At 37.0% G+C, this 14190-nt stretch overlaps 1 long non-coding RNA gene across 3 annotated transcripts in view; it reads left to right on the top strand.

Annotated features, from left to right (window-relative positions):
* The first annotated feature begins 492 nt into the window (after positions 1-492).
* Positions 493-14190, top strand: part of LOC110255623 (uncharacterized) — a 40291-nt gene continuing 26593 nt past the window's right edge. Inside the window, exons 1-3 of one of the 3 annotated variants that reach the window (XR_002336176.2) lie at positions 493-663; positions 743-1069; positions 6294-8480. This is a non-coding gene — a long non-coding RNA (uncharacterized LOC110255623). Of the gene's footprint in view, positions 664-742; positions 1070-6293; positions 8481-14190 lie in introns of those variants that run through there. The other 2 variants (XR_014818240.1, XR_014818241.1) reach the window with 2 other exon arrangements.

Genomic DNA, 14190 nt, shown 5'->3' with positions numbered 1-14190 from the left:
TGTAGACACATCTTCTCTCAATTATTCAATTAAATAGTAATCTAGGTACTCCTATAACCGAGCAGGACTCTATGGGGCCTTCCCAGGATAGACCTCCACCTACATCTTCCGCCTGTCTTTTGTCGAAAGAAAAAGCTCAGTCAAAAAATAAATTTAATCGTAGACGTGAGAAAACGCCCAAAGAAAGGAAAACAAGCAAGACAAAATAAGACTTTAGTCGTTCGACCAAGTCAAGGACCTTTAGTTCCTCCTCAAGGACCATAGAGATAATGCTCTGGGCCACGTGTTTTCAAGCTGTTTTGCAGACTGAAATTCTCATCAGGTAAAAGATGTTAACTAAATGGCCACAAACAAATAGACCCCAAACCAGCTGACACCAGAAGGTTGATGATGCTGACTTCCAATTGGCTCACCACCAACCAATCAGAAGAAGGCCCAGGAGCTGACCACACCCACTCCTTGAACACTGCAAGACTCCTCACTACCGCCTCCAGGGTAGGATGCACAGTGTAGAGGGCACTGACCTGCTCTGGTTCCCTGAGTCTGGCAGAGAAATGAAGCTATTCATTTTTACTTCACCCAAAGCTCTGTCTCCATGATTCAGTTCCGTGCGGGTGTGCAAAGGCCGAGTTTAAGCCACACTCTGGAGCAGGAATTCCACAGGTACAATTAAGTTATGAAATCAATTGATTAACAAGAGCAGATTATCCATGTGGGTGTTAACGAATCACACAACCTCTAGGTCTGAGTCGGAGTCATGAGAACTTGATGCACACTTTCTGGCTTGGGGGAGAAGGAGGCTTTGCAGCAAGAGATGCTGGTGGAATGTTGGACGGAGGAGCAGCCCCAGCCGACAGTCAGAAAGGAAACCAGAGACCACAGTCTTGAAACTGTAAAAACCTGAATTTTTCTTGGAATATAAATGCTTTGAAATTAAACAATGGAAGCTGACTTCTCCCAGAACCTCCAGAAGAACTCAGCCTGAGAGGACCCCACTGAGTCAGATGTGTGTTAACCCTGAGAAGACCAGCCATGGGGTACCAGGCTTTTGACCCACAGAAATGGTGAGGTAAGAATTTTTTGCTGTATTAAGCTATTATATTTGTGCTAATTTGTTACTAAGCCGTAAAAACACACACACACACACACATCTAAACACTGAGTCGGCCTATTGCCATGTAAGCAATGTTTTTAAGTAGTAGCCACCGTTATAAATCTTGATGACCGTGTGGTAGTTTAACCATTTTAGCAAAATCTTTGTATGTTTACTGCTTGAACACTGTTTTAGTTATATATTACACTATATTAATGTATTAGAGTTGACTTAATCTTTCCTCATGTGCATTTTTCAATGTTATCATAAATACTGAATTGCTTTTAGCCCTTTTTGTAACTACTGGAAGAAAAACCAAAACAATTCCAAGCTTTAGCGTTCTTCATGCAATGGAAGTCACCTGATGGCTGGTAAGAATGCCTGGGGGGATTGTCTCTGATAAATCTGCAGTAATAGTTTTCAGGTGACTATTTTGGGTCTGCAGTTAAAATGTATTTCTGTCTCTGTGCCTCAATTCCTTTACTGTGTCATTTCTGAACAGAAAAAAATAATAAGAAAAGTTTACATTTATTATAAAGTATATATTTCTTCTGTTTAGCTGATAGTTTCATCCAAAATTCTGTGTGTGTTGTAGATGGAACTTATACTAATGGTACTTAGTTTTATGACTATACCTATTTAATTGTTCAGATTTAATTTTGAATATGGTGATAACAGGAATTAGACTTGTTTTAAATGTACTGTTTCATCATGGATGCCACATAGAAAGTTGCAGACTTTTTGTTATGAAAGACACATGAGAGATGGAGCTTCCAAACTTTACTGGAAAAATCTCCAAAGACAGTTGTGAGGGGAGAGATGCTAGCATACATTGTATTTATGTATTCAGAGTATTTTTGAATCCTGTTCGAAATCCTTTCAAATCGATGTTTAAAAGCAAGCAAGGGTGGTTAGTAGTTCTGATAATGACACAAGATTGTGACAGGTAGTCCTAGTCATTTTAGACTCAGTAGCTGGATCTTAATATTTTCAAAAAGCAGGAAAGCTTCCTAATATCAAAACATAGGCTGACATCAAAACTTTTCAGTATTTTCCAGACTGTAAAATTAAGAGTTCTGAACAGTTTTCTGTACAGTTTCCAATGTGTGAAGTGTCCAGTTACCTATGAAAATTGAGGTTTTGTTTTTTTTGTTTTGTTTTACTGTTTTCTATCATTGTCTATCATTTTAGCAACTGACGATATTATTTAGGGAACAATGAATAGACAAAAATGAGTAGGCTAGCAGTATCCTTTATAATTAAAACATATAGCTAAAAAAATCCTAAACAGGATAGCAAAAAAAATACCTGAATTTATAAAAGATTATAAATACAAATGCCAATCACAGATGCCCAGAATGCAGGTATTTAAATATACTGATATATAAATCTTTGTGCAATGTTGCTTTTAAAACTTAGCTCCACCCTACCATAAGAAATGCAGAAAGCCACTGAGAGGTCAATTAAAGTTGAATAACTAAGCCCCAGTCCAGCATTTTGAAGGAATCAGGGTTATAGTTTACTACTTATTAAAGCAGTTCATTAAACAATTTATTATTTTTTTATTATAAAAGTGTAGTTTAATGATTGTTTCTTCCAATAAAGGGAACATTTCTTTCTTACCTATCTCATTTTTTGGTATTTATTTATTTTATTACTCAAATGAGTTTATCACATCTGTAGTTGTATAACGATCATCACAGTCCAATTTCACAGGATTTCTATCCCATAAACCAAGCACATCCCCCACCCCCCAAACTGTCTCCTCTGGAGACCATATGTTTTTCAATGTCTGTGAGTCAGCATCTGTTCTGCAAAGAAGTTCCGTCTGTCCTTTTTTCAGATTCCACATGTCAGTGAAAGCATTTGATGTTGGTGTCTCATTGTTTGGCTGACTTCGCTTAGCATGATAATTTCTAGGTCCATCCATGTTGCTAAAAATGCTGGTGTTTCATTCTTTTTAATGGCTGAGTAATATTCCATTGTGTATACGTACCACATCTTCTTGATCCACTCCTCTGTCGATGGACATTGAGGTTGTTTTGATGTTTTGGCTATTGTAAATAGTGCTGCAATGAACATTGGAGTACATGTGTCTTTTTGAGTCATGGTTTTCTCTGGATGGATGCCCAGGAGTGGGACTGCTGGATCAAATGGTAGTTCTATGTTTAGTTTTCCGAGGAATTTCCATATTGTTTTCCACAGTGGTTGCTCCAATTTACATTCCCACCAACAGTGTACTAGCGTTCCTTTTTCTCCACACCCTCTCCGGCACTTATTGTTTGTAGACTTTTTAGTACAAGGTGGTACTACTTCAGGTCCCCTTTCTTCCAAAACGCCTTGGTGTCATCTTTATTGTGGACAGCACCCTTGAAAGGTGTTCTCTTCCAAAATTCCAAGAGAAAAGTGGGGCAGAAATTTCTCTCCTGAGAGTTTTCCAGTTATCTCTCTTCACACTCTTCCTACACGTTGGTCTGCTCTTCATTTCCTCTCCTTTTTTCCTTGGCCAAGAGGACTTTTGTGAACCTCCTATAAAAAAGAAATCTGCCCTTGTTTCTCATGTTCTAAACATTAAAGTAAAAATTCTCTAGAGTAAAAATAATCTGTTAGAGTAAAACGATGCTGCTGCAAATCCACTAAAATCTGGCGCTGAAAGGAAATGGTTTTGTTTTGGGGGTTTTTTGGGTTTGTTTTTTCTTTTTAGGGCCACACCCACAGCATAGGGAGGGTCCCAGGCTAGGGATTGAACCAGAGCTGAAGCTGCCAACCTACACCACAGCCACAGCAACGCCAGATCCGAACCACATCTGCGAACTTCACCATGGCTCACGGCAACGCCAGATCCTTAACTCACTATGCGAGGCCAGGGATCAAACCCGCGACCTCATGGCTACTAGTCGGTTCGTTAACCACTAAGCCACGACGGGAACTCCTGAAAGGAAAGTTTTTAAAATTCATTTTCTTTAACGTTTGGCTCTGGCAAAGAAAAAGTGCCTTGTTTTCATACCACAGAGTCAGATGAGACTAAAGAAATAGACTGAGGATGTTGACCCTGTTTTTCTCTTAGCAGAGGAAAGAGGAAATCCCTGAGTTGAAATATTGAAATACTACCCCATTGCCTTAGACCAAAAGGGACTAGTTTAAAATATTTACAGAGAGAGAAATATGAAGTGATGAGTTTGAATCCATCTACACAGAAGAACGCACTTTTATGGTAGTGCAAATATCCCTTTGTGGTCTTTCAATGACGCTTTCTCCTAGACGATCAGATATGTCATAGGAAATGCTGAATATTGACTTTGAACAGTTGCTGCCCTCAAAAGCCAGGTGCCAGCACTCCTATTCTTGTAAAAATATTGATTCTATCAAGCATCTACTGCTTTCATTTATTATTTTAAAAATAAAATCTCAAATTGGGTCTGAATTGTGGGGTCTAGGTCACGTGTGTGTACTACCAAAAAAAAAAAAAAAAGTAAAGTAAGCAGGAGGCTGACATTCTCCTAAAAGGGTGTAGAGAACACCCAAGGAAGTTAAAATGCATTGCAAATAGCTCCTAATTTGTATAAAGCTTCCACAGTTAAAAGGTAATGACTTCATAGTCAATAAGGGGAGATTTAGGCAAAACACTGAGTATTTAAAATTAAATTTCAATTGACAGATTATTGAAAATGTCTTTTAGACTCATTATTTTTGGACAGTTTTGCTCAGGTGACCTTTTTATTTTTTTTTTAATTACTCAACGAATTTTATTACATTTATAGTTTTACAATGATCATCAAAACCCAATTTTATGACATTTTCATCCCAAACCCCCAGCCCATTCCCCCACTCCCCAACCTGTTTCATATGGAAACCATAAGTTTTTCAGAGTCTGTGAGTCAGTGTCTGTTCTGCAAAGTTCATTGTGTCCTGTTTTTTAGATTCCACATGTAAAAGTGATAGCATATAATTAGAATCATATATTACTGATTAAAATTATCAAGCAAATATATTTGAAAAAGGCTTGAAATGTAATCAGCTTAATTTTTTCCAATGAAAATTTTATCTTTTCAGCAGTTTTTCTTCAACTTCCAAACCAAATATTCAGTACATAAAAATCTATGAATATTGTCCAGTACAATTATTCCTTTTTGATAAATGTGAATTGAGTTCTAGGGAAAGTTGTAATTGAACTAATGTAACAATCCGTGCTTTTACCCATATTATTGCCTTATATGAATACATATTACATATGAATACATATAATTAAACATTTGAGAAGATTAATTCTTAGAAAAACATTTTCAATCTAGTGTATGAAAGGAAATAAAAATTATAAAGTAAGAGGATTAATTTTCCTAAACATCGTAAATATAAATGTACATTAATAACATTTAAAATACTACTATATTAAAAATGTATACACATGTGCTACAGAATCTTCAATTTATTTGCCATTCTCCCATGAATCAGTTGATATTCCTTCAGGCAAGACACAAAGTTTTTTAAAGTAAATATTATTTATGTAGATAACATTTAGGTCCCTAAAGATTACTTAGTTAAATACAATAATGCATACCCTCAATTTCTTCCAATGTACTTACGTTTGATTTATAGGCCATGGAGGGAAAAGCAATATAATTAATTAAAAACTGAGAAAAGACATTGGGAGTGAAGAGTAGCAATTGTGATCATAGATAATAGAACCAACCCTTTCTAATACAATAGTATTTCTTTTAGCAATTATGGCTACATTTCTCTGATAAGAACTTAATCTGCTTTGAGGAGCCCATAAAAATTTTTATCTGCTCATAGAAAATAACACAGTATTTGTTATCAAGCATGAGTAATTAATAGCAAATGCTTAGAAGTCATCATTTTCTTGAACAACTATAAGAAAGTGTGTACGTTTTCAAAGGGTAAATACGTATTTGCAAATGAATATCTACAACAGATAAAGGAATGTAAACTCTTAATGTACCCATCAGGCTGTCTGTTCCACAGGTGGATACTAGCAGCTTTCTGTACATTTTAATGACTTTACTCTCAACATATTTTTATAGAACCAAGTTCTTACGAAATATTCTCAGTGCTAAATTCTGCCTGATATGTAAGTAACTGACTCATTTCTAAGAGTATGAAATTCATTGTTGCATTAGCGTTCAGAAGAAAATGTGTTTATAGATCTTTTGTAAGTAAAATTGTCTTTTGCTTAATACAGGTCATTTTTATTCTCTGCATTCACAGAAAATTCTTCAAACCTCATCACAGTATTAATCCTAAACTAGGTATCTCATGACCTTGGAAGTTCCCTTTGAGTTACATGGAGTCGTACTCTATCTGGGTCTTCTCATAGCTTCCTGAAACTGTGGCGAGTACAAAATGAGTAAAAGGCAGATATTTATTAATCTGCTCAAACTGCCCTCAGAAAAGACTACAGACTGGGCCACTTAACACAAAGTTACTTCTCACATTTTTGGAGGCTGTGAAGTTAAAGAGGGCACAAGTTCTATTGGATCAAAGGTCACCTTTATGATTTCATTGAGCCGTAAACGCCCCTTTAAAGACCTTACCTCATGCGGTCAGATTGGGCGGGGGGGTGTGGGTGTGTGGAAGGGGGTTACAGCTTCATATCTGAATTTGAGGAGACCCAGTTCAATTCATAGCAGGGAGACCATGCCAAAAATGATAATTCACCTCTATAACAATTTACCTTTAAAAGCCAGTCTTTGGTCTTTTTAACCATTCATCTGGACCAAGAGTGATTCACCACTTTCTTAGAAATGGTAAGGCTACTATGAAGACTATCCTCCCAAAAGAGGGCTTGTGATGTAAATCATGGGTTTTGTGTAATTTCTAACTTTGCTCCAGCAAGAAAACAATCATCAAAGAGAAGACCCAGGATATTAAGTAATTAATCAAACACCACAAGAATGTATAGGGATGAAATTAAGAATCACAACAGAATCTTTCTGAGATTTTTTTTTTTGCCATGTGAGAATAATTACATAGATTAACCTCTACAGAGAAGGATTTTCCTTTTCTCAATCTATACTCTCTCCCCAAGAGATTTCTTAAAAGCTATTATCTGTTGAGTATAATGACTGGATTGGACTGGACACTTGCCATAGTATTGGTTGCTCATTGTCTGGAACCCATTCCTATAAGTGAGGAATTTTCCACTGAATGAGATTTATTTGGACTCTGCAAGCTGCAAAGATGTACTTTTCCAGCTCAAGCATATATTCTAGGTTGGATAATAAAAATGCACTGGATAATAAGATGCATGTGTTTGGCAATTTAAATCTCTGAGGAGAAAGACAAATCGTCACAGGCATGCAGTCAGGGATTCCTTTTTATGACAGCAGCAGGCTCGGCTGCAGCTCCTCCCCTGTAGTCCACCAGCAGTAGCGGTGCTGGTGACGCCTTCAGCAATATCCAATATCCTGTGGCACAGGTGGGTGGGAGCAGAATGAGATGGGGGGTAGGAACCTTCTCACTCACTGGGCTCTGGGGTGTGATTTTTGCTTTGAGTTGGCCACTTTGCATGTCTTGCTCTTAAGAGTTTTCTGAGCCTGGTTCAATGGACCTATCAGAGAATCCTTGAGTTAATAAGCATCCTTCCAATACAACCACCCTTCTGCTTAAATGATCCAAGGTGGTTTCTCTTGCCTATTAATAGGAAACCTATTTGCAAATAACTGCAGCATATGTCCTATCAGTCCAGACTCCTCCTCTGGGCTCCTGGGCTAGAGGGTACAACTCACCATGCAATATCTCTCATCGGAAAAATGTCACAAACCCTCCAAATCAATACATTCAACCCTGAACTTAACATCTTTTTCCTCGGACCCGACTCCCTGTCCAGGACCCTCAGTCTCGATGAATGGTACCGCATCCATCCAACGGGGTACGTCATTCCTGGACTATCTGCTTACTCATGCTCCATAGTCCATCAGCAGCAAGTACATATCACACCATAAATACCCCAACTCTGATCCATTCGCTCTGACTGTATCCCCACCACCCTTGCCCAAACCATTCTCAGCTCTCATGTGAATCCTTGAAAGCAACACCTGCCTGCCTCTAAGCCGAATTCTCTGCAACCGACCCAGAAACACATTTTCAAATGTCATATGCATGGACTGTGTCACCCCCCAGGTATAATTATTGGCCCTTAGAACGGTTTTCACTGTTAGGGTCAATTCACAGTTCCCCCGTTTGGCGTATGTCACATGAGCTGACCCCAGCCAGATTCTCCAGCTCCTGGTTGTACAAAACTCTTCTTTACCCGCTTGAACCAAGACATGGCTTTATTTGCTCTCTCCTGTCTGTCATGCTTCCACCTGCGTCATGCCCGTTACACTGGCTATTCATCTGCGTGGAATAAGATCCCTTTTCATCTAAACTTGCTTGATTTTTACTCTATTGTCATATCACACATTATTAGGTACCATTCTCTGGTGGGCCTTTGACACCTCTGACTAAATAAAATCTTTACTCTTGGTCTGTCATCTGGAGGTACTTGGTCATGTTGCATAATCACTAAGTAGTATAAAAGAAAATAAGTTTTCAATTCAGTGTAAACCTATAATCGATTTAACTGCCCTTGGAGGTTAATACTAGAATACTAAAGACCTGTATTCTCATGGTAAAGAGTAATACAATCAGGTAAACTTAGCAGCTGTTCTTATTTTTTAATAAAAATAGCTTGTTGTAAAATAAGAATGAAATGCCCTTCGAATGTATATCAATATTGAGAAGAGAGAAATAACAAGGCACACTCTACCACTGATGTCGTGGCAATTCTAAGTGACAAAGAAGCAAATTATAAAACGAAACTCTTCTTTTCTCAAAGAATATGGTACAGCTTATTCTTAACCCTAGAGTTGACTTTCCCCGAGAGAAAAGCAAATTGTTCAGTGCTAGGCGAGTGAAAGTGTGCTCACTGGAAAACTTGGGGCAGGAGCAGTAGCAAGGATATAGGTCCCCGCTTACTTGGTACATACACGGATAACCAGCAGGGTACGAGGCCATACAGCAGCAGCAGGATACAAAGCCTTGGGTCATAGTAATCCTTAAGCGGCCTGACTGCTACAGGGCCTCTTCTCTGTGGGATCCGGTCAAGACACAGCAGCAATATAACAGGGCAGAATCTTGGCTCCAGGCTTATCTTGCCAGTCCAGCATTTTTGGATGGAAAAGCACTAACCTCTCGTTGGCAGGATCAGAGGCCTTGATCCAAGGCTTGCTCTTGACAAGAAGCAGCCACCTGAGCACTAGTCTGCGACTGCTTTCTTCCGGGCTCTCTGCCTGGGCCAACAGCTTTTCTGAGAGGCCAGCTTCTTAGAGATCAGTTTTGGTCAAGTGAACACTAGCCTTTCACTGAAATAATTAAAACAATAAAGTTTGAAGTAACTCTAATTACCAACAATAATTCCTAAGTATTTTCAACACTATTTATAATTTTAATAGACCTAATGTAGTATTTTTATTTCAGGCTCCTTAAATTTCCTTCTCCAGTACCCAAGTATTTTCCCTTTCCTACTAATATATATCCTAGTATTTTGCCTTTTGTACTAGTATATATCCTTATGTATTGGTACCACTAGAATTATAATGTTGAATGCATAAATCTCAACAATTTGGTGCATAAGACTATATTTCCATGAAATTATAAGTAAAAAATACGGTTAAAATTTAAAATTGTACCTGGTTAAATTTGAGAACAATACTAATTAAAGATTTCCATCATTGTTTTAAATTTTCCATCATTGTTTTAAATTTTAAATTTAAATGATAATGATTATTATCATTATCCAAATTTTTATTAGAAATTAGCTGTCATTTTAAACTGAGAAGGAAGTTAAAGTCATTTTTTGGTACAGATTCTGAGTAAATTGCTTTTTAAAAGGTTTTAAGTGAGAAAAAAATGAAAATGTCAAATCTGCCATTTATTATTCAACAAAATCATTTAATGATCAAGAATAACATCATTCATAATAGAAAAAAGCAGGAGTTCCCGTCGTGGCACAGTGGTTAATGAATCCGACTAGGAACCATGAGGTTGTGGGTTTGGTCCCTGCCCTTGCTCAGTGGGTTAACAATCCGGCGTTGCCGTGAGCTGTGGTGTAGGTCACAGACGCAGCTCAGATCCCACGTTGCTGTGGCTCTGGCGTAGGCCGGTGGCTACAGCTCCGATTGGACCCCTAGCCTGGGAACTTCCATATGCCGCGGGAGCGGCCCAAGAAATGGCAAAAAGACAAAAAAAAAAAAAAAAAAAAGCAAAAAGCAAAGTTGGAAATGCTACATTAACTGAAAACACTATATTATATAAAAATGTTATCTATAAGTATACATAGTTTAGATATTATATATATTCAATATAGCTATATAGAACGCTATGTGTACATAACATTTTTACCAAATTGAAAATTACTTTTTATAATTATTCATATAAAATTAATAATGGGCTTCACAATAGGTTGAACAATAGAAAAATATGTGAAAACAAAGAAGATAGAGACCATACGTGGAATGATTAAAATCTGAATAAATGTCATCTTAATAACTGTGAGTTTGCCTAAACATTAAAAATACACAAGTTGTTTCAAAAAAGGTATCATTTATTTATAAATTTTCTGGACTCAAGATTTTTTTTTGGATGTAAATGTATATTGTGTCATCTTGACAAATACTTCAGTGTGATGCCGATATTTTGGACAAGTTTTAGGGAAAACAAAAAGAACTTCAAAAGTTCAGGTATAAGTCATATGGTTAAAATCTACAGGGACAGTGCGCGATCTAATTTCTAAAAGAGTGGCAATAATGTCTGAAACTCCGCATATCTTATTATCAGCCTCCATCACTAGCTCTGAAAAACTCTTTCTGTATAGTCCCAGGAAGGGCTGGTGGATAATGCCTGAGATGAAGAAGGACATACTGAAGGTTTTGAACACTTAGGAAAAAGCCCAAACTCTGGAATAAGAAAATGATCATAGCAGATAAAACAGTGAGAGATATGGGGACTCAAGACATTGAATCCTGAGCAAAAGTATCTGAGTCCTGGAAACCTGAGCAAGCTGAGAACAAATGAGTTTTTCTTTCTCCCTCCCTCCTTCCCTGCCCTCCCTCCTCTCTCTCTCTCTCTCCTCCCTCCCTTCCTTCCTTTCTCCTTCTATCTTTCTCATTTTCTCTGTCTTTATTTCCTTTTTCTTTCTCTTTCTCTTATATATATATATATTTTTTTTTTTCACATTTTAGACTCAGAGAAGTGGCTGGCTTTCAAGATGCATCGTTACTAACACTCCAGGACATCAGAACAAAATTGGGGTTCAGGCATGGCTTCCAGTTCACAAGGAGTCCCAAGGTTCCAGCATGCCATTTGAAGTGACAGGTGACATACCTGTAGAAGTTAGTGAGTGAACACATCAGACGGTTCACTGCAGTGGGGAAAAGCACACTTAGAGAAAAATACTGAAGGGCTGAATTACCAGGTGAAGAATTGAATAAGAGTCACGGGCAGTCCTCAAGGGGAGGAAACAATGAGACTTGAGATGGAGTCAAGCAGCAAAGAGGAGACCGTCTCAAAAGCAAATTGAAGCAGAAAATATCTTGAGTTCTGTAGCCGCACAACAGAAACCCACAAAACATGTACTGAACAGACAGCCAAGGGATATTACTGTCATTGAGACTCACGTGGATTCTAATGATACTACATTAGTCTGAGGCTTCCTCTCCCGCTGCTACAAAAGGCCACACTAAACTCTCTTATACACTAGGACACAATATTTGGAGTAGAATGGGAGGGAGAGAGAACCTGAAATATCAATGATTTGTCACAGAGGGAAAAAACCAGCACATCTGGATGGCTATAGTAATATCAGACAAAATAGTCTTTAAGACAAAGTTTGTCAATGGAGAAAAAATAAAAGCTCATTGTGTTATGAGAAAATGGTCAGCCTATTGGGAAAACATGACAAGTATATCTCTACCTAAAACGAATGTCTACTCAAGTTACATTTTTTTTTTTTTAATTACATGACTGCAAGGACCAAAGCTTGTTTGGTGATTTAATGCATGTGGTCAACACTGGAGAATGCATTTAATAGTAATAACTGGATGCTTCAATACCCCACTTTCAAAACCAGAGAGTAAAACTAGGCATATGATCAACAAGCAGATAGAAAAACACTACAGTATAACTAGATGCCTGTAAAAGAGACACCTAAAAAAAAAGAATGATGCAGTCTTTGGAGAACCCAGGGAACTTTATGCAGGGTTGATCATATGTGTTAGGCCACAAAACAAGCCTTGATAAAAGAATCAAAGTCAAAATCATGCAAAGAATGTTCTCCAATCCAGTGTAATTTTGTAAATGACAAGAGGAAATGTAGGATATTCACAAATACATGAAAATTAATATATTCATAAATAACAAGATAAAGAAAAAGGGAAACTAGAAAATACTCTGAGATGAATCAGTATTTTTACATCTCGAGAAACTAGAAAAAGACAATGAGCAACCTTGATTTAATCCAGCATTAAGGAAAAATAATAATAATTTGAATGAAAATCAAATAGAATAGACGCAAATAGAGAAAAAAATCAATAGTATTCTATTCAGTTCTTTGAAAATACTGACAAAATCGAAAAACTTTTAGGTCTATCAACAAAGAAAAAAGTCAAATTGTTAAAATCTCAATGAAATAGGAGATTACACTACTGAATTTACAGATATAGTAATATTTATAAGGGAATACCATGAGCAACTGTATGCTAACATATTATTATGCTAACATGTATTAAATAGCCTTGATAAAATGGAATATTCCTGGAAGGCACAAATTGCCAAGTCTGATATAAGAAGAGAGAAAAAATTTAAATAGATATATAATACATAAAGGAATAGAATTAGTAATTCAAAATCTTCTCCAAAAGAAAACCCCATTCTAGCCTTCACTGGAGAAGTTTAAATATTTCAGGAAGGATTTATTCCTATTCAAAATTCTTTCAAAAATAGAAAAGAAAGGAACATTTTCTGTGCTAGTCAGATTTCTCCAGAGGAACAGAATCTATTATATATATATATGTATGTATATATTATTATTAGTATTTATATATATTATATACAGAGACAGAGAAATTTATTATAAGGTATTGACTCACCGAATTTTGGAGGCTTTATACACACCACAATCTGCCTCTGCAAGCTGGAGACACAGGAAAATACATAGTACAATTCTGAGTCCAAAGGCCTGAAAATGAGGGAGTCAATGACGTAAGTCATGGTCTGAGAACCAGAAAACATGAGATGAAATGTCCCCTATAAAATAGTAAAATGCAGAAAAAGGGACGGATTTGGCCTTTCTCCATTTGTTTGTTCTTTGAAGGCCTTCGGCGGGTTGGGAAGGTCAGTCTCCTTTACTGATTCTATAGATTCAAATGCCATCCAGAAACAAGGTCACAGACACTCCCAGTATCATGCTTAATGTAGCCACTTCATGACCAGTCAAGTTCATACATAAAACTAACCATCAAACTCCCCAACTTTTTCTATGAGGCCAGTGCTGCCCTGACAACAAAAAGACAGACATTACAGGACAACTAGCTCTTATGTGGATAGATGCAAAAATCCTCAAGAAAATCCCAGTCAGTTCGTTGAACTTATAAAAAGATATATATCAAAACCACTTAGGACTGACTTCCGAAAAGCAAGGTTGACTCCAATTGTACCATCATGTCATTTCTGAACAGAGCATTTTACTTCTTCCTTTACTGTTTGTAGACCTTTTATTTTTCTTGTTGTATTAAACTAGTTAGGACCTATAGTACTGAGTTACTTAAAAATAATAAGTGCAGATGCCCTTGACTTATTGTCAGTCTGAGGGGAATGTACTGTATAGTGTTAGCTCTAGGTTTTTCATAATGACATGCATCAAATTAAAGATATTTTGTTCTATTCCTAAAGAACTAGGAAATTATACCATGATTGGATTGTACAAGTGTTTTGCTGCATCATATGTTCTTTATTCTGTTTGTGGTTTTTTTTTTTTTTGGTTTTATTATTTTTTTTTTTGTCTTTTTGTCTTTTTAAGGCTGCATCCACAGCATATGGAG

Source organism: Sus scrofa, chromosome 10 (genome assembly GCF_054392235.1).
Source record: "Sus scrofa isolate SSC_HxYL_T2T_F1_AM1 chromosome 10, Sscrofa_HxYL_maternal_Yorkshire_Landrace_v2.0, whole genome shotgun sequence".
NCBI classification, from domain to species: domain Eukaryota; kingdom Metazoa; phylum Chordata; class Mammalia; order Artiodactyla; family Suidae; genus Sus; species Sus scrofa.
Note: the sequence above shows the minus strand (reverse complement) of the source record. Positions and strands in the feature narration are given on the sequence as shown.